Source organism: Argiope bruennichi, chromosome 11, assembly GCF_947563725.1.
Source record: "Argiope bruennichi chromosome 11, qqArgBrue1.1, whole genome shotgun sequence".
Taxonomy (NCBI): Eukaryota; Metazoa; Arthropoda; class Arachnida; order Araneae; family Araneidae; genus Argiope; species Argiope bruennichi.
Window position 1 is genome coordinate 68,639,160 of NC_079161.1, and position 26,338 is coordinate 68,665,497.

The 26,338-nt window shown below is 30.0% G+C and overlaps 1 protein-coding gene across 4 annotated transcripts in view; it reads right to left on the reverse strand.

Annotated features, from left to right (window-relative positions):
- LOC129957230 (peripheral plasma membrane protein CASK-like) overlaps positions 1-26,338 on the reverse strand; it is a 416,803-nt gene that overhangs the window by 46,648 nt on the left and 343,817 nt on the right. The window lies entirely within an intron of this gene.

The window sequence follows — 26,338 nt, forward strand, 5'->3', positions numbered from 1 at the left end:
CAAATGCAAAATGCAGTAGCAAACAACGGAAACGAAGCAGCTGAGTGAGAACGTAATTCATCATGCTTTTGTGGAGAATAGCATATAAGCCAGTTAACAACTACGCTACACGAGCATACGCTTTTGTATCCTGGTTTTGTTACTGGACTGCAAACCACAAAGTCCCAGGTTCTATCCTTCGTGCATATCAATCCGCCAAATTGGTGACCCGGACGTCATTCGCGCATATCAATCCGCCAAACTTTCATAGCGACGTCTCTATGGTTACGGAGTCGTTTACTTCCTGTTGGCACCATGTCGCCACAGGAATAGTTTGGAATGATTATTCAATCATAAAATTGCCAATTTAAAATTACAATACCACAAAAAAAGACATTCTTCTCTGTAGCTTTTACATGCTAAACAAGACACTCTTTTTTAAAGTATATAGAAACTGGATAGACGGATAATAATTTTTTTTATAAAGCAATTATATTGATACCTCTCAGAATAACGTCAAATAAAGATTTGTGCTTTCGAAATTGAAAAAAATATGCAAACTAAAACGAATTTGTTCACTAATTTTAAAGAAGATTTTTAATTTAAATTGAAGACGAACAGTCTAAAATAGCAACAAAAAAAAAAGATCAAAACGACGTGTTGCCATTTTCTACCACTTAATTATTGCCATTAGCATATTTTATTATAATTTGATTACTTTGTGTTAAAGTCCAAGTCATTAGCGAATACACGACAGTTAATTGCTGATTAGGAAAATGATACGAAAACGAAGTAAAAAGCATGCATTCAACAAAACATTCATCTATTCAGTTTGCGTGATTTTTAATTGGAACATTGTTCTTAAGAACTGGAAATGGGAAATTTGTTCTTATTTTCTAGAAGAAAGCGTTTCCATGGCAATATGCGTTTGCTATGCTACTTTTTTTATTTAAAAGAGAATGTAGTTCTGAAATTGAATGTCTAGATTTTTTTTTTTATTTTGCTTTCGCGTTTACGAAGTATATAATGGAAACGTAATAAATTTAATAAATTAATAACTTTAAACTTTAATAAATATTCAAAATAAATAAGTAAGAAATTTTAATAAATAAATTTAATAATAAATTAAATTATTAAATTTATAAATAAATTCAATAATTTAATAATACATCTCAAACCTATCTAATTCTCTAAGTACGAAAACATATGTTTGGAATTATCTCTCTCTCTCTTTTTCTTTTTTTTTTAATCAAAAATGTGAAAAGCCAAACTTTAATATATGATCCTCAATGAAGATCCGTGATCAGTCTCCGGGATTTCAAAGAATTCGTTTATATTTACAAGTTTCAGAATGTAGTAAAAATAATGCAAAATACAAGAAATTTCTAGAAATGTTGCAAATTATGATCGAGCAATTATAAGATACATTGTTATACATTGTTTATAAAGCTGTTATACATTGTTTATAAAGCTAAGACAGTTTCTTTTAACGATACTTGTGAATGAGTCTGGTTCATCCATAAAATCACGAACTGAGTTCTAAAATTATCGTCTGCTTTTAGGAGAATAATTTATTCTTATAAGTAATGCTTTAATGAAACTACTGGCAACAGAACTAAAGCTTGTGTTTTAAAAAAAAATATTTAATTAATGTTATAAGCTTACATAGTGATATGGAAGTTAAATAGAACTATTAATTTTAACTAGTTAAAAACGAAATACATTTTTGCAAAATTATAATACGTTTCAGATATTACAATTCTGTCTTCATTGTAACTTTTAACTTCGTATTTGCACGGTCTATTAATTTTATGATGGAATCAGATTGCTGCGGTTTGTAAATTCCTTCTAGAACTATGTAAGATCGATTTTTTTTCACATTGTCTTTTTCGAACTTTCCGCTTCGAACTTCCAAAGTTATTTACAAACATTATGTATTTATTTCGAAGTTAACAACATCGAATTATTTACTTATTCCAAAAGAAAGTAACAAATATAATAACTATCAGAAATTAAACACTGTGACGATATTAAGAAAACGTTAAAAATGATAATATATTCTAGGCAGTAAATGCTAAATATAGTATCAGACACTGAAAACGAAGCAGCTGAGTGAAACGTAAGTCATATTGCTTTCATAGCTACGTCTCTATGGTTACGGAACTGTTGGCTTCCTCTTGGCGCCATGTCGCCACAGGAAAAGTTTGGAAGAATTATTCAATCATAAAATTGGCAATCTCAGAAGGTTAATACTACAAAGAAAAACAATATTTTTCTCTTTAGCTTGTACAAATTAAACAAGATTTTTTCTTTCTTTTATGCTTGCAAAATGGCTAGTTACATAATAATATTTTTTTTAATTATTAGCGAAAACGTTGAAACATCTCAGAAATACGCCAAACGAATATTTATTTCTTTCGGAACTGAATTAAAAAAATATATGCATACTAAAACGAATTAGTTCATTATTTTAACGCGAAAAGACTGAAATATCAGGAAAAAAAAGAAAGGAAACCACTTGCACTAAAGAAATTTAATAGAAGTGAAAAAAAAAAGTCCAAAACTACGTGCTGTCATTTTCTCCTACTTAATTATACCATTAGTATATTTTATTATAATTTGATTACATTGCGTTAAAGTGCAACTCATTATCGAATACAGGACAGTTAATTGCTGATTAAGAAAATGATACATAAACGAAATAAAAAAAATGCATCCAACATCATCGATTCAGTATGCGGGATTCTTAATTGGAACATTGTTCTTACTTTTCGGAAGAAAGCGTTTCCAAGGCAACACGTGTTTTCTGTGTCACTTTGTTTATTTAAAAGAGAAAGTAATTCTGAAATTGAATATCTACGTTGTCGAAATGAAATTCTTTTTTTCGTTTACGAAGTATATAAAGAAAACGTAATAAAATGAATAATTTTAAATTTAATAAAATAATAATTTAATAATTTTAAAAATAATAATTTAATGATTTTAAATTTTAATAAATAATAAAAATTAATAAATAAGAAATTTTAAGGAATAATAAATAATAAATTTTAATGAATACTAAATAAGAAATAAGAAATTTTAATGAATAAAAATTAATGAATAAGAAATTTTAATGAATAATAAATAATAAATAAGAAATTTTAATGAATAATAAATAATAAATTTTAATAAATAATAAATTTTAATGAATAAAAATTAATAAATAAGAAATTTTAATGAATAATAAATAATAAATAAGAAATTTTAATGAATAAAAATAATAAATAATTAATTTTTATAAGTAATAAAAATTAATACACAAGAAATTTTCATAAATCCGAATTTTTAGATTTTTTAGCTATAAGGCATATGTTTGGAATTATGTCTGTCTGTCTGCGAACATGGAAAAGGAAATTCTCAAGAAAATAGACGGACGAAAGAAAAAAAAAAACGTTAAATCAAAAATGCAAAGAACCAAATTTTAATATATGAACTTTATTGGAGGTTCATGATTAGGTTCAGGGATTTCAAAGAATTTAGTTATATTTAAAAGTATATTTTCTCAGACGATAATAATTAGAATTACATAAATCAAATATACTTCCAAAATATCCTTCATGTAAAAGCAATAATTACAGAAGGCTGCCAAAATAAATATCGACATTTAAGTATTATACCTTTTGACATTTTACATATTTCATCTATAAATTTCAGTTCGACACCAAAACAGTTAATTATTTCATATAGCAGTCTCCAATTTTCAATCATTTTAATTCCTGAAATAAACAGTTATTCATGAAATGATAAACAACGAATTTCAATAAGTGTTATTAAACTATAGACATACGCCTAAAATAATGCAACCAATTTAGCTTCTCCATATCCATACTACATCAAATATTTCAGAATAGCAATCTGCACCAAAATTTACTGTCATACTGCAAGGCTTTCCTTCGCGAAGGATGCTGGAAGGAAGGACCCAAACATTTCACCATAACGAGTCCCGTAATGAATGACTGACCCAATTAGCGCTTTGTTACGAAGCGATTACGATTGGCGATAAACTTTAATTTAGATATCCGCCAAAGATACCGCCAAGTCGTTTTGATTAGATAATGGTTTCCATACTCAACTATTGCCACGAGATAATAGAAAATGAATTGTTCGGTAGAAGCTCGCGTAGTAGCTTCTCTAAGCTAGGTGGAAACGGGCAACTATCAATGCATCTTCATATATGATTGGAAAATGTGTTTTTTAAACCATCACTCAAGAGATGAACTCATTAACAAAGTACTAATACCTGTATCATGTGACCCAAAGCATCGATAAAATTACCAGCAGACGATAAAAATTCGATTTAATGAAGCTTCTTTCAGTGAAGTATCTGTAACTTTATCATCGCAGACTATAAGAGGGATTTAGTGCAGGTAAAGTGGCAACGTTAATGAGATTTCTCTCGATTGAACAACCGGAGCTTTTGGATATTTCAGGAAAATTACTCAGAGAGTTAAGTTAGAGTTTTAAAATATTTTGGAAAATTGTACATTTTTTTTTTTAATCCTAAGAAAATTGTTCTTGATTTTAACAATACTTGTGAACGAGTCTGGTTTATTCATAAAGCCACGAATTTAGTTTTAAAATTATCGTCTGCGATTAATAGAGTAATTTATTCTTATAAGTAATTCTTTAATGACACTACTGGAAACAGCATTAAAGTGTCTGTTTTAAAAATTATGGAATTAAGATTATAAGCTAATATAGTTATTTGAATGTTAAAATAGATCTATCAAATATAATTAATTAAAAAAGAGATATATTTTATTTCATAATTTGTTTCAGATATTATGTTATGATTAGTAAAGATCTCAAAGATTTATTTTTAAATGTTTATATATACAAATAAAAATTTTAAATTAGCTATGTTTAAAAAATAATTTCCTAATCTCTCAAATTCCGCCTTCAATGTATCTTCGAATTTGCGCGAGCTATTCATTTTCCAACGGAATCAAAATGTTGAGGTTTGTAAATTCCTTCAAAAACCGAAGAAGATCGAAGTTTTTTTTTCCTTGTTTGTCTCTGTCGCCCATTATATTTACCAACTCAGTTCACACATATTAACTTATAATCGAACAACTGGACGGATTTCTTCTGAACAGAATTTATTCAAAATTAGACAGAAATCTGCAAATTTGATATAGAGACCGTACACCAAAATAGCTCAAAACGTTTCTGAGATATCTTTGTCAGAGACAGACAGACATTTTCTAAAAAACTGTTTTCCGAACTTAGGGAGATCTAAAACATGGAGATTCGTCAAAATTTCACTTTTGAATGTTTTTGATGATTACTATATATATGAGGAAATAAAAATTGGACTATTTCCATGAAATTATAAGGTATAAAAAGTATTAAAAAAGTTATCTATATCTTTCTATAGATATATAAACTTTTTATGAAATTCTTATAAGTGATTATAATGGATTATTGAATTTAATAATAATATATAATAAATAATTATTATGTTATATTTAATAATGATTTGTAATAATTAATATTAAGTAAATACATTATTGACAGGTAATTTTCATTGCTAATACATCGTAATTTATATTTCACAGGCCACAAGATTTTCTTCCTTATTTCAGAAAAAAAAATTTATTGAATTCTTATGTATATTATTTTAATGTACTTTGATGACATCAAAAATTGAAATTGAAAATTTTCGACATTAGAAAGTGTAATATGTGAGATTTCTACTACATCTGGATCATAAATTCGTTGAAATTCAAAGTAATTTTTGACAAATCATATCTAACAGACAATTTTTGTCAAATTGGTCCTCACATGATCTCTATTAATAACTAGTCGCCTTTGGCGAACAGCTGGTTCGCCAGGAGTAATACGGTCTATAATTTTCAACTAAATATTTATGTATCTTGATCTCTTAACAGCTTCGTCGCAAAATAATTTTAAGCTTCAAATTGTGATTTTCATATAACTCATACTATTATAGAAGCCTTACGATATTTCATAAAAGGCAATATTTCATATTTATTACATTTAATACAGACACGTGTTGAAAATTTCACTTTTCAAGATTTTATTGCGAGTTCGCAAATTGTACAGACTAAGTCTATGACAAAGGATACCGACGTGCTCTGATTGGTTTAAGCCTTGGCATCTTTTTGGCAACGTTTTGCCAAAAAAATGCCATACCGAAATATATTTTTATAAAAATAAATAAAATTTGTGAATTTATCCCCCCCCCCCTTATTTTTACGGTTTACATGTAATATCAATCTGAACACATATACAGCGGAAAAGATCAAATCCTGAAACCTAAATTCAGGAAATAAAAAAATTACAATTTATTAAAAATATTTTGTGTCTGTATTTCTTCTTAATATTATTTTGATATAACTAAAAAATTAGCTACGAAATCATATATTCCGTTAAAGCTTACATATTTATACGTTTTGGGCATTAAGGAATCATCTCCCCATATGTAGTTGATGGGAAAGTAACAACCTTTCAGCAACAAGTTCAATGACTGCATAAATTATCTAATAAAGGCACGAAAATCATAGAAAATTAAGAATTATTTTTGTTGCCTCATATGTTGAGTAATTACTTTCATTTAGTTTTTAAACTTCTATGCATAAACAACATTAGTTACTTTTATTACTAGTATTATTAGTAATATTTATTATTATTAATTAGTATTAGTAGTATTACTAGTAATAATTAGAGAAAACAATTATATTAATAAAAATTAGATCGTGTTGATATTCACTCGTATCTTCCATAAAACTAATGAAAGGTACAAGGTTTGAGCCAAATACGCGAAAACTACACTATTATGAGTGCAAAACATTGCCAAAAAGATGCCAATGCTTAAACCATTCAGAGCACGTCGGTATCCTTTGTCATAGACTTAGTCTGTACAATTTGCGAACTCGCGATTTTATTTCAGTAACTGTTAATTTATTTTATCATGAGAGAACATAATGTTGGTTTGGTTAGAGAGTTTTGAAGCTCGAAATCGCGCAGGCAATAAATAAAGCAAAAATGGCAATTTTCATTTTGAATTTTTCCTTGGCTGGCAAAAACGTTTTGGAGCTCTCTTTGGAGCTCTCGTAAACCGGTTTAAACGGGTTAATGACTTAAATTAATTAAGACAAATAATGACTTAAAAATAATAATGTTCTCAGATGATAAATTAATTTGCGATAGCAGATTTCCTTTTTAGATATTTTTTTTAAGTTTGAATTTCTATCAACGTGATGGCAAGCTAATTTATTCCCACGTACACGAAATGTAAAAATGTAATTTTTATTATTTTGTAAGAAAGAAATTGCTAAAAAATCTAGTTAATTTTTTTTAATTCACTGAAACTAGAAACTTAATAAGTTAAAAGATTGGTATCATTAAAGAGACATTTTTTTTTTCAACTGGATATAAAAAATCATTTTTATGTGATAATATTTTCGTCAGTTATCGCGAGAAGACGCCGAAATTTCATTTAATTTTTTTAATTAATTAAAAATTTGAATCAAAAATACAAAAAATATAGCTCTTAGGTGAACATTTCTAAACTCTAAAATATATATGCGCCAAATTTGCCAATAATTGGGGGCCAAACAGTCTGGCCTGAAGAGCGGCAACAAACACTCACAAACTCCTTCATCTGTATAGATATAGATAAAGGCGATTATGCTCATAATGTTTATTTCTGTGTGAGATCTACAGAGATAATTGTTAAACCTGGAATTGAAGGATGGAAACGGCAGCCAAATTGCGATTTTTTCTCGAAATATTAAATAAAATTACAATTAATAAGCAAACATTAAATTTTTTTTATTTTTTACCATGGCATATTATCTTAAAAAGTTTATTTATATGCCAACACAAAATTGGAGAGAAAAAAAAACCTTTACCATTGCATTGATTTCATTAGGCAGTTTGCATTCTAATTTTTAATATTTCAAGTATATATTTAAATATTATTTATAACTTTACCTTCCAATGTTACAGTAAAATGCAATAAATATTTTATTGTGCTCTTTTCTTCGATTTTAAGAACAGAAGATAATTTTAAGAAATCAAAATCAATAGACCCTCGCAGGCACGCACTGTCATCTTTATTATAAGTAAAAATAAGAAATAAATAACAAACGCCCTCTTTCGAAAATTGCGTGAGAACCATGGCAACCTCACAGATGAGGAATTCGGGGTATTAAAAATTCAGCTGGTAATCGAATAAAATCACAATACTCTGAATTATTTTTTGTTTTCATCGTTCCACTTTTCGATGCAATTTTTTCGATTAATAACTTACAATTTCTTTCCGAGATTATTCGCTTACAACGGCTTTTATCGGAGAACGGCGAGTTGCCAAACGAGATAGAAGAACGCTGTCATCAAAAGCCAGTTCAAGAATTATTTGGTCGAGAAAAAAAAAGATATAACCCTTTTTGTTTTTATCAATATTATTATTCTGGCAATGCGTTTAAAGACATTAAAAGATTTCTGTGTACTTTTAACTTAAAATACATTTTTTTAAGGAGAAAAACACCCTTTAAGAAATACTATTTATGCCAAATTTTTTAGATGATATGGGCAATCAAGTTCACAAACTATAAAAAAATTCGCCAAAATGGTACATTTTTTAGAACTGTTTACATTTCTTTATTATTGCAAAAGCAATTGATTCCAAGTAAAAAAAAAAAAAAAAAAAAACGATAGTTATTCAAATATCATAAAAGAAAAAAAAATTATAATTTCGAATCATTTCATAATAAACGGATATCCATTTTCGAAATTTATAGAAATTCGAATATGATGTCGCAGCAATATTCAAAAAGCTACAGAAATAAAGAACATTCTTGAATTTTTAAGAAAATAATTACAAAAGTCACGGAATTACAAAAAAGAATTGTAATGGAGGCAGTATAAATATATTATAGCAAAACTTTAACAAAATTTATGAATCTAAAAGGGGGATTCTTCAATCAATTCGAAATTTTTTTAAAGAAATTATATACAAATGTAGATAATCTAGAAACCTCTGAATACTTTTCATTTAGTCACCTAATTTCAAAATTACTTTCTTCTATTTCCTTATGATGTGTTAAGATTTCAGAAAAGAGTGCATTCATCACAAATTATATGAATTCTGCATTTGAACATATTGTTACAAATCTGTAATTTTGTTACCCGGCACGAATCGTGTCATCTTGGAAAAACCGTTAAAACCTTTGTAAGATCTGTACTGTGCGTGCTGAGCTTGGCCACCATTTGGCGACTTGGCGATGAATTTGGCGAGTTTGGCGACTAAATGGATCATACCGGAAAGTTCGAGAAGTTTCACGATCCATCCAGTAATAAGGTACGCCCTGATTGGTCTGAAGATTCTAGCCCCGCCTCCCGGAACTATAAAAGACGAGCACTCTGAAGCTGGGAAGAAGTGGTGTGGATCATCAGAAGTCGTGTGTGAGAGAGGAGTCGGAGTCGCCGACAAGTAAAGAAACTGGAGGATTAGACAGCAAGAAAGCTGCTGAACCATAGCGATTAAATGTGTTGCAATTGATTGGCGGTATTTGTTGAAGAAAATTTTTGTAACAATATATTCACTAAATAGGTGAAAAACATTAAAAAAACAAAACAGTTTCTTTCTTCATTTAAAAACTGTTACTCCCGTCATCATATCAATTTCACTGATTTCTTATTTTGTCGTATACGTAGTACAGAGGAAGTACAAGGATCTTTAAAGAAATTAGAACTCGAAATTTTGACGAATCTCCACGTTTTAGACCTCTCTGAGTTCGAAAAACACATTTTTGAAAAATGTAGATCCGTTCGTCTATCTGTGACAAAAATAACTCAAAAAAGATTTGAGCTAGAAAGATGAAATTTGTCATACGGCCTTTGATTTCTATCAAAACCGTATAGATCGTTAGAATAGAAATCTAAAAACCGTACCGTTTTTTAGATTTCTATGAAATTTTGAGCAAAATTCATTTACAGAAAGTCAGTCTGTCCAGCGTTTCGAATATAAGTTAACAAGATATGTACAAAACGAAACGAGCTGGATCTATAAGATTCGGTGTATAGATTTAAGATCCATAGTACGGACACCGATCAAAGTTTAAGCTAAAACCAACGACAAATTAACTGTGTATCCCTCTGTAACTTCAGAAACATGTGAATGTGACAAGTGCAATTTTGTGTCAAATCTTTGATTCATTCGATTGAGAAAATCATGTCTAAAGCACCAATGCGACTTTCGAATGCGCAAATTCGCATTTCGAATTAGGAATGAGTCGTGGAAAAACACGCACCGAATGATAGTATAAATTCAGAAAAATTCTGAAGTCATGCCAAAAGTTAATATTGCACGCCAATGTCATGAAAGGAGTTCGGTAGCACGGCAGGTTTATTAAAGAGTAGGCGAGAAAGTTTTCAGGAGACTACTCCCACTGTTTCCCATTGTATAGCAAGACATCTATCAACCATAATGGCAATATTTAGTTTATATATTAATGATAAAGCAAGCAATAACTTGTATCAATTCACAATGGATTTCGATATGAGACGTTAAATTACACAAGAATTTCAAGAGTAATATTAATTTAATATATCCTTATATTGTATGATTATTCCAGACAAATCAATATTCATAAAATAAACAACATCAATCGATTCCCAAACAGCCTTAGGAAATTAAATAAACGACCGCATCTCTAAAAGATAACCTTCACAAAAGATTCGAACATCTTCAGAATTTCGACTGTAAATATGACAATATTTAAATATTCTACTTTAATGGACTAAGTAATAAATGAAGCCGCCATTAGACCTTTGGTTCTGAGAAGCGATTACGGTTACAGATAAATTTTAATTTAGATATACGTCAAAATAACGCAAACCATCGACTAGATTATGCTTATTGCCAATTATTGCTATGATAATGGAAAATAAAAAGCCTGATAATGTATCGTGCGGTAATTGCGTTTTTCACACACGCGTGGTGGTAAGAAAATTATTTTTTTGTTACCATCTTCGAAGAAATTAACTTATTAACAACGGTTTGATATTTATATCATATGAGTCATTGTCATATCGTTTGCAAGTCATTACAAGCAAACGATAAAAATTCATCATGGAAATAAAAGATGAAAAAAAAAAATCTGAACAATGGCCAATGTACGAATATTCTTTTGATGAGGTATCTGTAACTTTAACCTCGCACAGGTAATGGGTGATTTAATAAAGTAGAATGGCAACATTAAAGAGGTTGTTCGCGATTAAGGAACTTGAGCTGCAGAACATTGTCAGATAATTAGTCAGAAGGAGTTAAGTTGGGAGTTTTAAAATATTTAGCAAAGAAAAGCATTGCTTACAACGCGATAGAAGCTATTAACAACTTAATCGACATTGGCGAAAGAATCCGTGCAAGTTATGTGTTCAGGTTTAAAGTTATCGTCTTAAATTAAGAGAATAGTTCGCTACTACGACTACCGTTTTGATGAGGTAATAATTAATTTTTAAAGTAGTAAAAGCCAGTGCATTTTAATTATGAGGTATCATTTATTGTTTAAAGGGAATTTAGATAGTAATATAAAATATGATTGTTTAAAAATCCAGTAATTTTTAAAAAAATATTTTAATTTCTAATACATGCATTATGTATTCTAAAAAATAGAAAATGTTATAGATTAAAATTATTTATAGTTTTTCATAATAAATAAATCGCAATAATATATAAAAAGAATCACTGACTTCAGACGATTTTTCAACGTCACAGTTTTATAACTGTCTTTCTGATTTACTACAATTAAATTCTTCCATATTTCACAAGAAAAAAAAGTTTAACCAACGGAATGGTCCCACCAAAACTTTCTGGCATAATATCTTGTAGTGAATAGCTTATAGTCCAGTTTAAATTTTTTTGCCACACGAGCAATTGCATTTGTATTGTGATCATGCTACTCGGCTGCGAACCACAAGGTCCCAGGTTCTATCCTCCCTCATACCAATCTGCCACATTGGTGACCTCGGACGATGATCCTTCAATCTTCGTACAGCGAGCAATTGCTTTTGTATTGTGGTCATGTTACTCGGCTGCTAACCACAAGGTCCCAGGTTCTATCTTCGTTCATCCCAAACCGCCACATTGGTGACCTCGGACAATGAACCTTCGTACAGCTGTTGTGGCGCCATCTACCCGCAGAAATCAATGTCATCAGACTCACTTGACACAGCAACAGCAACCACTCTTCCACACACGCTCGCCATAACACTTGGTGCTACTCAAATGGGTACAGACGCATTAGAATCAATAGCTAATACATCACCACTCAACAGCCATATCTTTCGTCTCACCTCTGACTCACTGGAGGGAGAGTCTGTAGTGAATAGCTTATAAGCCAGTTAACAGCTACGCTACACGAGCAATTGCCTTTGTATTGTGGTCATGTTACTCGGCTGCGAACCACAAGGTCCCAGGTTCTATCCAATCCAATCCGCCACAATCTAATAAATTTGTTATGCTAGACAACGATTACATGGCACTAGAGTATGATAGTTACAAAATAATTGCTTTTGGTGCTTTTTTTTAGCAATTTTACTCACTCTATCGTGTTATTCTTGGCGCGTTTTTTGGCGATTTATCCCTGGCATGTCGTTATTAGTATCTGTAAATCGAATTTATGCTTTAGACCCGCTTTTCTCAACCTATTGAAAACCAAAATTTTACACAGGACTACGATCGCAATCAAAAAATCACATGCCAAATTTCATATATGTAAGTCATTGCAAATTTGAGTTACCGCATTCTCATGTTTCTGAAAGCACAGACCGACAGACAATCGTAGCTGGATTTGGCTGAAAATTTGACAGCAGTCTTTACTATAGTTGTTAATTCCGTGTACCGAATTTTATCTATCTAGCTCTCTTCGTTTTGGAGTTATCATGTTAACGTATATTCGAACATCCGGACAGACGAACTACCCCCGAACAGATTTTACTCATAATATGATAGAAATCTGCAAATTTGGTGCTAGGACACCAAGGTTCCAAATTTTAATCGTCTGACTGAAAGAGTTTTTCAGTTATCTTTGATCACAGACAGACAGAGAAACGGCTATTTTCCAAAAATGAGTTTTTCGAATTCGCGGAGGTAAAAAAAATAGAAGATTCGTCAAAATCTCGAATTCGAATTTTTTGACGGTTACCATACTTTCTCTATATTACGTATAAAAGAAAATAAACTTTATATATTTTTTTTTAATTCACACATACAATGTTAGGTTAACAAATGGGAAATTTTATATTCCAGAAATAAAATGCACTGAAATGTTGTTATATCTATATCATATAAATTCAGACATGTGAATGTTAAAAATCAAAGTAGTCCCACCTGTAAATTTCCCTAAATTTAACTAATCATCATATTTTTAAAATAATGAAATAGAATCGTTTAATAAACATGATGCGTTATATAAACAGCTCTTATATTTATACCAGTTTAGAAAAACAATATATACTTTAAATTTGTGTGAGATTTAGTTCATGGAAAAATTGTACTTTAGTACTTTAGTACCAATTTTAATACCACATAAGTATTTTTTTTTCTAGTATTTAAACAAAACGAATGCTTCAAAATACATTTAAAGTATCTGTTTAAATTTTATTTTTGTTCAGAGCATCCCTAAAAGATGTTTGGTCACTGATAGTGTTAAATCGATAGATATTAATCAAATTATGGACAAAAACCAGCAAAATGTTGATCGTCTGTCGTTTAATATTTGCAGAAGCACGTAAACGCGATCGATATCTCAAGAGTCTCTTTATCTGTATACAAGAGATTAATCGCCAAAAAACTCGCCAGAGATCACACGATGAACCTAATTCACGCCAAAGGTTCATATTTCGTAACTAGTGTATGCCAATGACATGCATGCAAGGCGATCTCTGAAATAGCAATTTTTTTCAGAGAGTACGCGAGAACGCTACCGCTGTTTTAAATTTTGTTTTTTACTGAAACTCAGCGAATTACAGACAATTTATTACTCAATTTATTACAAATTAAAACTGACCCATTTTACGCCAGGGCTCTTTAAAAGATTATATACCTGCCATTTGGTGACGTTTATGTCAAAAAGTATAAACCATATGAGAAATTATTTCAAATGAAAGCCATTAACCATTTGTGAAATAAACGCATTAGATAAGCATTGCTTTTTATTCATTAGTAATTATATGCAATTTTGAAGTTTCTTCATAAAATGTTTTTCCAACAAACATGACGAAGTATTAAGATTCGCCATAATTTCAACTGAAATACTCCATTATTATAATACATCTACTTTCTATGATTCTCGTAAAAGAAAAGAAAAATGGTAAGATTATATAAAAAAAAGACGAATGTATTTTAAAGGGCTATTTTTTTAAAAGCGTAGACACAACAAATATATTACACAATAAAAAAAGCAACATATGTTTTTATATCTTCTTGTATTAAAAACTCCAGATAACTCTTATCAGATCTGAGTAAACAGAAGAAGAAAGAAAAGAACTCTCAAAATCGAGACGTTCTTCCATATATGATCCCAGAACTCATAATTCCAAATTTTAAGCAAGAAAGGGAAAAGAAACTCCCAGCATACACCACGTTTCCGATTCTACATGTGATAGAATTTTTCGTGACGTATACTTCCCAGTAAAACTTTTTCTGACTGTCCCGAGTGGCATCAGTCGAAACGTGAGCTATCAGTTATTATTCTCGGAGAGAAGGTTCACAAATTCACTTTTTTTAAAATCTTTTTTTTTTATATATATCTGCAAAACTAAACTTTGAAAAAAAATAAAAGACTTAAGCCACGTGTATGAAGAAAAGCAAATAAAAGAGACGAAACTCATATGTTACTACGCCATAACCGACAAAATGTAAAGGAGGAATAAAAAAAGTGCGTTTAATATTTTGGGAATTTTCTTTTAAAGATTTCAATACAGGGGAATCAAAATCTTATTATCCTTGTGATATTGAGAAATTCTTAGCGAGAAAATAAAATTTAAATATCCTGTATCATTTTTAATTTCTCGTGTACATAGAAAATACAGAAAGTATAGTAATCGTCAAAAAATTCGAACTCGATATTTCGACGAATCCCCACGTTTTACACCATCCCGAGTTTAAAAAACACATTCTTAAAAATTGTCTGTCTATCTGTCTGTGACAAAAATAACTCAAACACGAATTGAGCTAGACCGTTGAAATTTGGTATACTAACTTCGTAGGTAGTTTCCCATCAAATTTTGAATAGAATCTGCCCGGAGGAAGTGTGTCTGTCCGGCTGTTCGAATATAAGCTAACACGATATTTATAAACTGAAGAGAGCTAGATAGATACAATTTTGTACATATATTTAAGATCTGTAGTGTAGATACCTGTCAAATTTCGAGCCAAATCAAATCAGGAATTTACCATCTGTCGGTATGTACTTTTAGAAACATGTAAAACCGATAATTCAAAATTGATATTCCAATTAATTGATAAAAACTTGTCTAAAACAAAAATTCGATTTTGGGTACTGTTAACGCATGCCAGAGATTGATCGCCAAATAACTTGCCAGGTATGACACGATAAATTTACTAAATTCACATCAAAAGTTATTTCGTAATTATTGTAAGACTGTGCCAAGTAAGGCGCTCTCGGGGGCCATTTATTAGAGAATATACGAGAAAGTTCTAGGGAGATCACTCCTGTTGGTTATTTTCTCAGATGCAAAACATAAAAAGTGAAAATATTATAATCGTCAAAAAAATATGGGCTCGATATTTTAAAGAGATCTTACTGTTTCAGACTAACCTGAAGGAATTCGGAAAACACGTTTTTGAAATTATGTTTTTCTGTGAATAAGATAACTCAAAATATGATTAGAACTAGACGGATAAAATTTGGTATATGACCTTGAAAATCAAATTTATAAAATTTCTATAAAATTTTAAATGGCATACATTTAGGTGAACGCAGTCTGTCCGGCTATCCGAATATAAATTATCGCAAAAACTTTAAAATAAAGACAGTTAGATGGATAAAATATAATGCACAGATTTCACATTTAAAGTGTAGATATTGTTACAAAAATTTCCGGGGTTCGTTTGGATAGTGGGAGTTATATGGTGTGGAGAACACTCAATCACCAGTAGAAATAAAACAACGACGTTTATTTACACGAAGACACAGAGGACAGCCCAAAGACGACAACTATATAGAGCGCAAAAGACGATTATCTTCAGCCAACACGTGCAGCATACAACAACATACACAGCAGCATACAACAGTATACACAGCAGCTCTACTCCGTCAGTCTCTGGAAGACGAATTCTTCACCGTCGCTTCCGACTACTCTTCGACTCCACTGGTCCACGAGCCAATTCACCACTGGTTCACAACTACGACGACTCCACTGGTCCACGACCACTCTTCTCTGTCGCTTCCGACTACTCAATTCACCACTGCTGGGTCGAGATTTGGGATTATGGAGCACCCGCCCGGCGAAGCCGGGCTATCTCCTTCCTAGTAGCATGAAGACTTGGCAGCGGATGTCCCTTGGACTGCGGCAATCTGGTGAATGATCCTCTTCTGTGTCCGGTCTCCTGGTGGTCACCACTGCTGGGTCGCTGCGAGTGCTTCCTTTTATAGGTCTCAGGAGGCGGAGCTAGAAGCCTCTCAACCAATCAGGAACGTTCGAGGCGTATCTCCGTTCCTGCTGGACGGTTCGGGACAATTCTCGATGTTTCGAGTATAATCTATTTTAGAGCCACAGTCGACAAATTCGTCGCCAAGTCACCAAATGGTTGCCAAGTTTGTCGCCAATCTCTGGGACCTCCTATGGAACCCACTATGCTGGAAAGCCGCATCACAGGTTCGTAACAATATATTGCATATTTGTAACTAAATCCGTCCAGAGGATGACCGTCTGTCAGTCTGTACTTTCGAAAGCATGTAAGCGCAGTAATTCAAAAGCCCAATGGCTTAAATTTACAGAATTTGATATGGGATCTTGTGACTACAATTGTAATTCTGCATCAAATTTCGATTTTTAACGATCAGGTGAAAGACATCTAAAATATACATTCATTATATTCTTAGTGTATATAAACCACATCTCATAATTGATACATTAAGATAAAACCTAATTACTAGGCTTTTTTGTAGCAATTATTTGCCAATGATATGCTGTTGATAATAAAAATGTACATTTAACAGAGCGTATACAAGAGTTGTTTTTAGGAAGGGGAGGGAAGGCACTCCCTCTGGTTTTCAGGTGAGTATTATAACGCACCTTCAGACACTTATATTTTGAAGTGTCTAAATTAGTTTTATTTTTGGTGTTCTCGTGAAGGAGGAACTAAAGCATCTTTTTTCCTTTTATAATAATAAATATTCAAATATCGATTGATTGATATTATCGATACCCGGGGGGACAAAGATTCTTAGATATTCATCACTCCTTGTCCCTATCTAATGATTCAAGTACTTCAGCTCAAATTCGTTTTAACACAAGTTCTAAAATAATTCACCCCCTGCTCAATGAAATCATTTAAAAGCTTCAAAGCACATAACCGTTTTATGGATGAAACAAATAAATGCTGGTCATATCTGATTCCTTGACATGCACGTAATATTTTATCTCTCTTATAAATTTCTTTGTAAAATTTTTTGTTGAAGAAGTAGAAAGAAAAATGAACAGAAAAACTTACCCATGAATCACCATGTATGAAAATTAAATTGTACTTACCTAAAAATAAAAAGAAAAGAAAATTTAATAAATTTCATCATATTAAAAAAATTTAGTGTATAAAAATAAAATTTTGATACAATTGTTTTTCACTTTTTACACCTTAGTTTACGATAAAATTTTTAATTCCATTTATTTTCAAATTTTTCATAATCTTAAGGCACTCGTATTAATTCATAATTTGATAAAATTGATACACAAATAATTAAACTCTTGAAACACTGCAGTAATGTTTGATCATCAAGAATATATAAATGTACAAAATTATTTATTTCTAGTACATCAGGAAATGAGTGAAAAGTCGATCTAAAATTCACTCTATTTTTAAAAGAAATGAAACAATTCAAGATAAACAAAGATACATAAAAATGGAAAAAAAAGGAAGAAAAAAATAATAGTTCGATTTTTAGTTAATTCTTTTTTTTAAACATATTTCGCATATCTGAAAATAAAAGAAAGAATATAAAAGAATTTACACCGAACAAATAAATATTTATGGATGAAAAAGTCAAGACTATTCTTTTCCAAACTTTTTTCTATATTCGATGTATAAGATTATCGCTTTTTAGTTTGCGGTCAAAAATATCGTTGGCAATCCATTAAGCAGATAAACGTTTTAATTTAGCATTGAAAACATCTTATAGAATAATCTAGATTTTTTTTTTCACAGACATACCAACAATGATGTATTCTCGTTTTATGATTTTGGCTTTTTTTTTTTTTTTTTTTGTAATTACTTAGGAAACCATTGTTCGGAGAACCCCCCCCCCCAAAAAAAAACGATTTTGCCATTTTTAAATTCATCACGTATGCATTTTCATTTCTTATTCTATAACAGATTTCTTTCAAAAAATTTGGTCTTGTATTCTTATTTTCTAGTCTGGTTCCATTCATTTATGATTGAATAATCCTTATGTTCTCTCTCTGCTTTTAAGTAGCGCTGAAGGATTAGATAAATAGCATTTAGTCTCACCAGCCAATTCCCTTTTTCAATTTCGTTTTAATATTCATCACTTATTCAGTCCGGAGGTTGAGAAGCCTGAGTTCAAGAACTCCGTTACACTTCCCTCAAATCTTCAAACCGTTATTTCCTTTAATAAAGCTTTTGTTTTTATAAATCATTTTGAACTTTCCACAATGATGAATCCTGGATTAATTTTTATGTAAATCAATTTTTTACAACCTGATTTTTTAAGAGTAATTTAATATTTATTCCATGTTTAAAAACATAACTTACAATTGTTTTGAAATGAGTGCAGAATCGAGAACGATTTTGAATTTTATTGCATAATATATGAAATATTTTTTTAATAAAATATCTTAAAAAACGATATTAAATCATTTTATCGAAAATAAAAAAACAGTGGATTGCAAGGATTTCCTGTTAAATTACCTATTCTTTAAATATATGTATTATGCACCAGGATGACTAACATTCAACAAAAATTTATTTACAATTCGTTTCCACAGAAATTACAAATCTAAAAAAAATATAATGAGTCCCAAAACAGAATTCTAAATCGTTTGCTAAAACTTCATATAAGCGTAGAACATTAAATACTACTTTGAACGACATACCTTTTCAAATATTCCAATCATATCTCTAATATATTTGGTTATCTCTAGGGTTCTTATTATTAGTTTGGTTACATAAGATGCGGTATATCATATGCAGGATTATCTCCTGTAAGAAATCCAAATCTCCAAACTTAAGCTTAGTATACTGCGTCTAGTTTCCAAATGAATGCTTTGAAACATCTTTAAATAGTATATGTAATCATCCTAAGTTCCTATTTGACTTTTATTTATCTGAGCTTTTCAATTTTCTTTTTTATGGTTGTTTTGAAACATTCCGTACATAAACAAGTGTTCGAAGAAGCCCATCCAGTAACACTTTTCAATTACAAGAAAAGAAACTCTCAGAGCTAAATTTATGTAATTTAGGAAGCACATATCTGTTGAATGCAGCTTCCAAAAATTATGATTTTCTCGAGTACGGAATATACAAAGAAAAGATATCCCAAATCGTCAAAAATATTTGAACTGCAGATTTCCGTATAGTAATATTGACAAGTTTCAGGTCTCCTTGAATCCGAAAAATGTATTTTTGGAAACATGTCTGTGAACATGGTATATCAAAAATACTTTGAGCTAGGCGGATAAAATTTGGTACACAGTCTTTACACAAATTTACAGATTTCGATTAAATTTTGAATGAAATCTATTCACAGAAAGTCCATCTGTCTGACTGTCCAAATATAAGTGAACACGATAAATAAATGAACTTGATAGAGAACATTTGGTAAAGAAATTTGGATCTGCATTTAAATTGTGGATCTAAATTTTGAATCATATCCATCAAGTGGTAACTGTCTAATGGTCTATACTTTTTCATGCATATAAAAGCAATAATTCAAAAAAGAAACGGTAAATGAGATTTGATATATTATGGCTAAATCCTAGGGACGGGTACCGCCAAATTTGGCGCCAAACTTTAAAGATAAAGTCGCCAGCGTCTCTTGAAAATCGCCATAATATTGAGATATAAAATTCTGAAGATTACAGCGTCCACGAGGCTGGCGAGAAAAATTTGGCGGAAAATCGCCAAATGGTACCCGTCTCTAGAACTGAACTGTCAGTCGATAGGAAAAAGGCGCCCAAAATACGCATTCGATTTTCTATTTGTGTACTAGCCGCATGCCAGTGATTAATCGCCAAAAACTAAAACGCCAAAGATTGCCTCTAGATTTAGGAAATCCACTAAATTCATGTCAAAGATCGACCATTCGTACCTATTGTTCACCAGTGCCATACATTAATATACAAGTAGCGTTTTTTTTTTTTTTATATATTACTGTGAAGCAAACAAAACTCACATGTAACACTCTGAAAATAAAAATTTGACTCAGTCTCTCACTCTCAGTATTCATGGCTATAACGAAAGTCCACAATTCATGCGAAAGGAGAAGGATAACACATGAAAGTTCTGGGGATTAAACGCTGGGTTTTCTACAGAACGTTTAATACACAAACGTTACGCTTTCACGAAAACCATATTATGCCCCTTCCGTGGATGGTATACACGTATATACCCACACCCTTCTTGGTACTTGAAAAACACTAAATCAAATCCAATATACCTGCATGATTACAGATTTTGTTTCATTCACCAAGGCCTAGAATGCTATCATCCGTTTCAACTGCAAAACAGCCAATGTACAGTGGCTCCCAAAAGTGTTCGTACACTAAAGAAATTTGCAGAAATTGTGTTCTATAATTCTTAATGAAGCATTTTATTAGTTGGTTTTTTTAATTAGCATCTTCAAATAGTTCTTAATAAAACTGAACAAATATTTTTATAAAAAAATCAAGTAGTAATGTTCTAAAAAATAAATAAATAAAAAATGTCACAAAATTAGAACACAAAAGTCTTCGTACATCCAAACATTATTTATTTAAATTCATCGTAAAAATATCTTTTGCGGCTTATTTTTCTTCTAATAGAAAAATACACTAAACTCGTTTCATTTCAGTATTTAATATCACAATTATTTATTCTATTTATTTTATTTTTAGATATGACGCGCATGCGTAAAGAAACGAGTTTAGACGTACGAAAATTAATTATATTTCATTTTAAAACTGTAAAATCAATTAGAGGCATAGCAACTATAACTAATCTACCTCATTCAACGGTGCAAAGCATAATAAAACTTTACAGAGAGGGAAAAAGGATTTCAAACAAGCCTCGTAATGGTCGCCCTCAAATTCTGTCAGCTAGAAGTCAAAGAAATATTGTGAGTAAATTTCTAAAAAATCCACGTCTGAGTGCAATAAAGTTTACTTCACAATATAATGAATCAAATGGAACTTCTATTTCCTGTGAAACTATTCGTAGAATTCTTTGGAATGCTGGTATACATGGACGCTCTGCACGAAGAAAATTCTTTGTAAGTCAGAAGAACAGAATTGCTAGGCTTAAATTTGCCAAATCTATGATAAACCAGCCAGAGAGCTATTGGAATCGTGCCTTATTTGCAGATGAAAGTAAGTTTAACATCTTTGGGTCGGATGGTAAAATCATTGTATGGAGGGGAAAAAAAAAAAAAAAAAGAACTTCATCCCAAGAATTTAGTTGGAACAGTAAAACATGGCGGTGGAGGTGTCATGGTTTCGGGGTGTATGTCAGCGGCTGGAGTAGGCAATTTAGTATTCATTGATGGTATAATGGATCATAGAGTTTATATAAATATTCTCAATAATAATTTAAAAGTGTCAGCACAAAAATGGGGCATTTTAAACAACTTTGTGTATTACCAAGACAACGATCCTAAGCACACGGCCATGAATGTTCGTCTTTTTTGCTTGTATCATTGCCCTCAAACCCTTAAAACACCAGCTCAATCACCGGATTTAAACCCTATAGAACATATTTGGAAAGAATTAGAGATGCGAATAAGAAGTCACGACATTAAATCGAAAATTCAACTGAAAGCAGTAATGATCGAAGAATGGAACAAGATCGGTGCAGAAGTAACCGACCGTTTAGTTAAATCTGTGCCCAAACGTTTAAAAGCTGTTATAAAGAATAAAGGATATCCTACTAAATACAAAACATTTACAAAAATTTAGAAAATTTCATATTTAGTGATGTTTTTTTAAAGTGTATGATCACTTTTGTGTCCTATTTTTGTGTAATTTTATTTACTGTCAATTTTAAAATAACAATTTTATTCGTAATTAAAATTTATTCTTCACTGCTTTATTAAGAACTGTAAAAATATGCTATGAAAAAATTTTCATGTAAAAATAAGAATATATAATGGTAAATAATGAGGTTTTTAATTAATTCTTGTTGGTGTACGAACACTTTTGGGAGCCACTGTAAATAATGTTAAAATTAGAAGTTTAATTTCATTATTTTGTTGGTTTCATTAATTATTGTTTCAATACTGATATGACACAGATTGTAAAAAAAATGTTTTTAACTTCACTTGTAACAATAAGTTTGTGAATTCTTTAGTTCTTACATCTTTTTCGCGATGCATTTAATATTCGCACAAAATTTTTACACATTCTTTCACAGTTAATATTCATTCAAAATTCTTATGTGTTCTTTTGTATTTAATATTCGTTCAAAATTCTTATGCGTTCTTTTGTATTTAATATTCGTTCAAAATTCCTATGTGTTCTTTCATCTCTTTGTATATTTGTTCTTATTTACTCGTGAGGTTAACCTTAATATACATAAATGTCATTGCAATCGAGTGTATGTTCAATATTTCGTACTAAAAATATTAGCTAAGTTCAACCAAACATTTCACAACTTATTTAAAACAATAGAAAAAATACTATCAGTTTTTCCGAAGCACAAATGTTAAATAAACAATCAATTAACTAGAAATTATTCAACTTTTCATCTTCTGCAGTAAAAATTAGAACATTTATTGATAAATAAGGAGCAAATTATTCCAATCGATACATTTTTGAACATAAAAACTTAAAATTTAGAATTTTAACGTTTTTATGATACAAATTTCATTTCACAATTTTACTTTTCATTTATATAAATAAATAAAAATTTTATAAAAAAATTGCAAACGATTTTGAAATAAGGGAATTTAGATTAGCTCTGTTGCTAGGCAACGTTGGGATTTTGGATTACTCTTTTTTTATTTTTTTGATATTTCTGTTATATTTTTTAAATATATTTTCCTACGTTTTTTATTGGCTGTAACAGAATTCTAAAGTTTCTTTATTTAGATTAAAAGACAAGAAAAATCGTCTGATTCAATTGATATTCTCCTTTAGATTTAAAAACGTTTCGGAATGTAAAGGGATTTGTCAATTATATTATTTTATACAAAACTATTTTAAATTAAAAATATTATAATTAATTTCTATGCGAAACTATATAAATAAAAAGATATTAAAATATATAAAAGTATTTTAAACTCGGACATGTTATTTCGTATGAAATTAAAAAGAGATAATTTACGAAGTTATTGCTAATTGTTGATTTGTTGTTCTAAAAGTTTAATTTTCTTGCAATTTTATCTACCGTAACTACAGTGTGAGTTATGATCTCTGTGATAATAAGAATTTTTAATTAGAATTAATTCGCTTGCTTGAAGGATAACGAATTCTAAAGTCCATTTATTTCTATTCAAAAACATGATAAATCGTGTGGCTCAGCTGATATTCCCTTTTTGATTAAAAACATTTCAGGCTATAAAATATTTTGTGCATTGTAATATTTATTTAATACAAAAATATTTTACATTATTAATATTAAGCATAAAAGTATTTTAAACAAGGCCATATTAACTCGAATGAAATTTACGATTAAGAAGTTATTGCTAATTGTTGATTTGTTGTCCTAAAGCTTAAATTTTCTTGCAAATATTATCTTTCATAACTAAAGTGGTGAGTTATGACAAATATGATAGTAAATACTTTTATTTTGCATTACTTCGAATAACATAAAGGTGGACAAACATTTGTTGTGCCCATTATTTTTTTACAGCTGAAAAGATCGATGATTTTTCGATCGATGATGAGTTTGCTTTAACATATACAATTACTCTCTGAAGATGTTTTATATATGCTAAATAGGATCTTCTTTTTCTTGAAAACTGATATTTAATTTTTTTCTCTAATTACAAAAAGTAAAAAGCAAAACACAAAAAAAAAGGAGTCACACGTCATAACAATATTTGCTCCTTTGAATTCAGAAAAAAAAAGTGAGAGAAACATGCAAACTAAATCTATTCTGTTCATTAATTTGAATGAAAAAATAAACACGAACATAATGTAACAGAAAAGAAACCGCATATACTACAAATAGAACAAAATGGCGAGGAAGAGGGGGTGGGGTGGGGTGGAGAGGCAGTTAATGAGGAAAACGTGTTGCCATTTCCTGTTGCTTAATTATTCTCATTAGAATCTTTTATTATAATTTGATTAGCATTCGTTTAAGCGATCTTGTTAGAGAATATAAGGCGTACAAGCGTTCTTTAAGAAAATGTTATGAAAAAAAAAAATAGAAACAATATTCTCATGAAAACATCTTCAAATGTATAATGCTTAACTGCAGCTGTACCACTTTTCTTGATTTTTGAGATCAAACGTAACCATGGGAACAAATATTGGGCCATTTTGCTTTTTTAATTAAAAAAAATTGTATTCTACAGTGAAATCTGCATTTAATTGATATACTATTTCAATATGGTATACTTTCGCATTGAATTGATAAACTATTCCCAAAATTACTATTAATTTAATTAGTACTTATATTAATAGTTAATATAAGTAATAATTAATTATTATTTATATTAACTATTAATTTATTTCTTATTCATGTAAATAACACAAAAATAAAAAATTATGGAATAGCCAAAAACATTTTTCCTCTATTTCGAAGGACATCTATGTTTCGTTTCTAACTGAAATAAAAAAAAAACACATTTTTAGAATGATGCATAAATGTGAACATATTAACTTAAGAACGAGACGAACCATATGAATGGAATTTATGATTTGTTTTTTTATATTAAAATTGTGGATTTTTATTCCCATTTTAGACGATATTCATCGACAAGAAATCTATGTGTCTCTTTACGCATGCGTATTAAAATATATCACCCCGGAAACGAAAAAACCTAGTTGAATGAAATTCAGAATTTAACTTTATAAATATTAAAGATAATAATTTTAAACTTTGGGACAAATCCGACCAAGTATTTGCTGTCTATCGGTCTGCCAATTCATTTGCGTGTGAATACCATTAATAAAATGCAAACAAATTAGATAAATAAATTTTAGTATGCGATTTATTCGCAGAGTTTACACAAATATTTAACACAAAATGAAATCCGCCAACGATTACAGAATTCTTTAGTCTGCCCACATATAACTGAATACAATAATCCACAATCCAACGATAAAGACAGATGGAATTTGAAATGTAGTTTTAAAACCATAATTGCATCAAATATTCGGAATCAAAATGCAGATTTGGAAATATTTGCCATGCGACGAATATAAAAAAAGATAATAGATCTTTGTTACATAATTAACTATTTTAATCCATCTATAAATTAGTAATTTTAATCCCAAATAGCGTTCAAACTTTTTATTTTGGATTTATAAGAACTGTATTGTATCAAAATGTGCGACACGTGCTCTAGCATTGATTTCATTTCATAATATTTTTACACTTTATTTTGAGAGTGCGAATGAAATTCGTACATTTGTATCATCAACATATAGGAAATTCGAAAGATTTATACAACAATTTAACTGTAAAACCGCATATGAGTAGAATTACACTTCAAAGAAGTTCATATGTTCAAAAGGATGTTTATTCTTGAATTCACGTATAAACACTTTCTTATTATCTTTGTTCAAAAAGCAAAACAGAATTAAAAGAAAAAAAGCGACAAATGCTTAATCAACTCCGATCAAAGTTCTAATTCAGACAAAAAAAGACAAATTAAATCAGATCATTAATTTCAATAACAAATTAAACGTGAACAAGCTAGAAATGTAGCACAAAAGAAATCGCTTACGC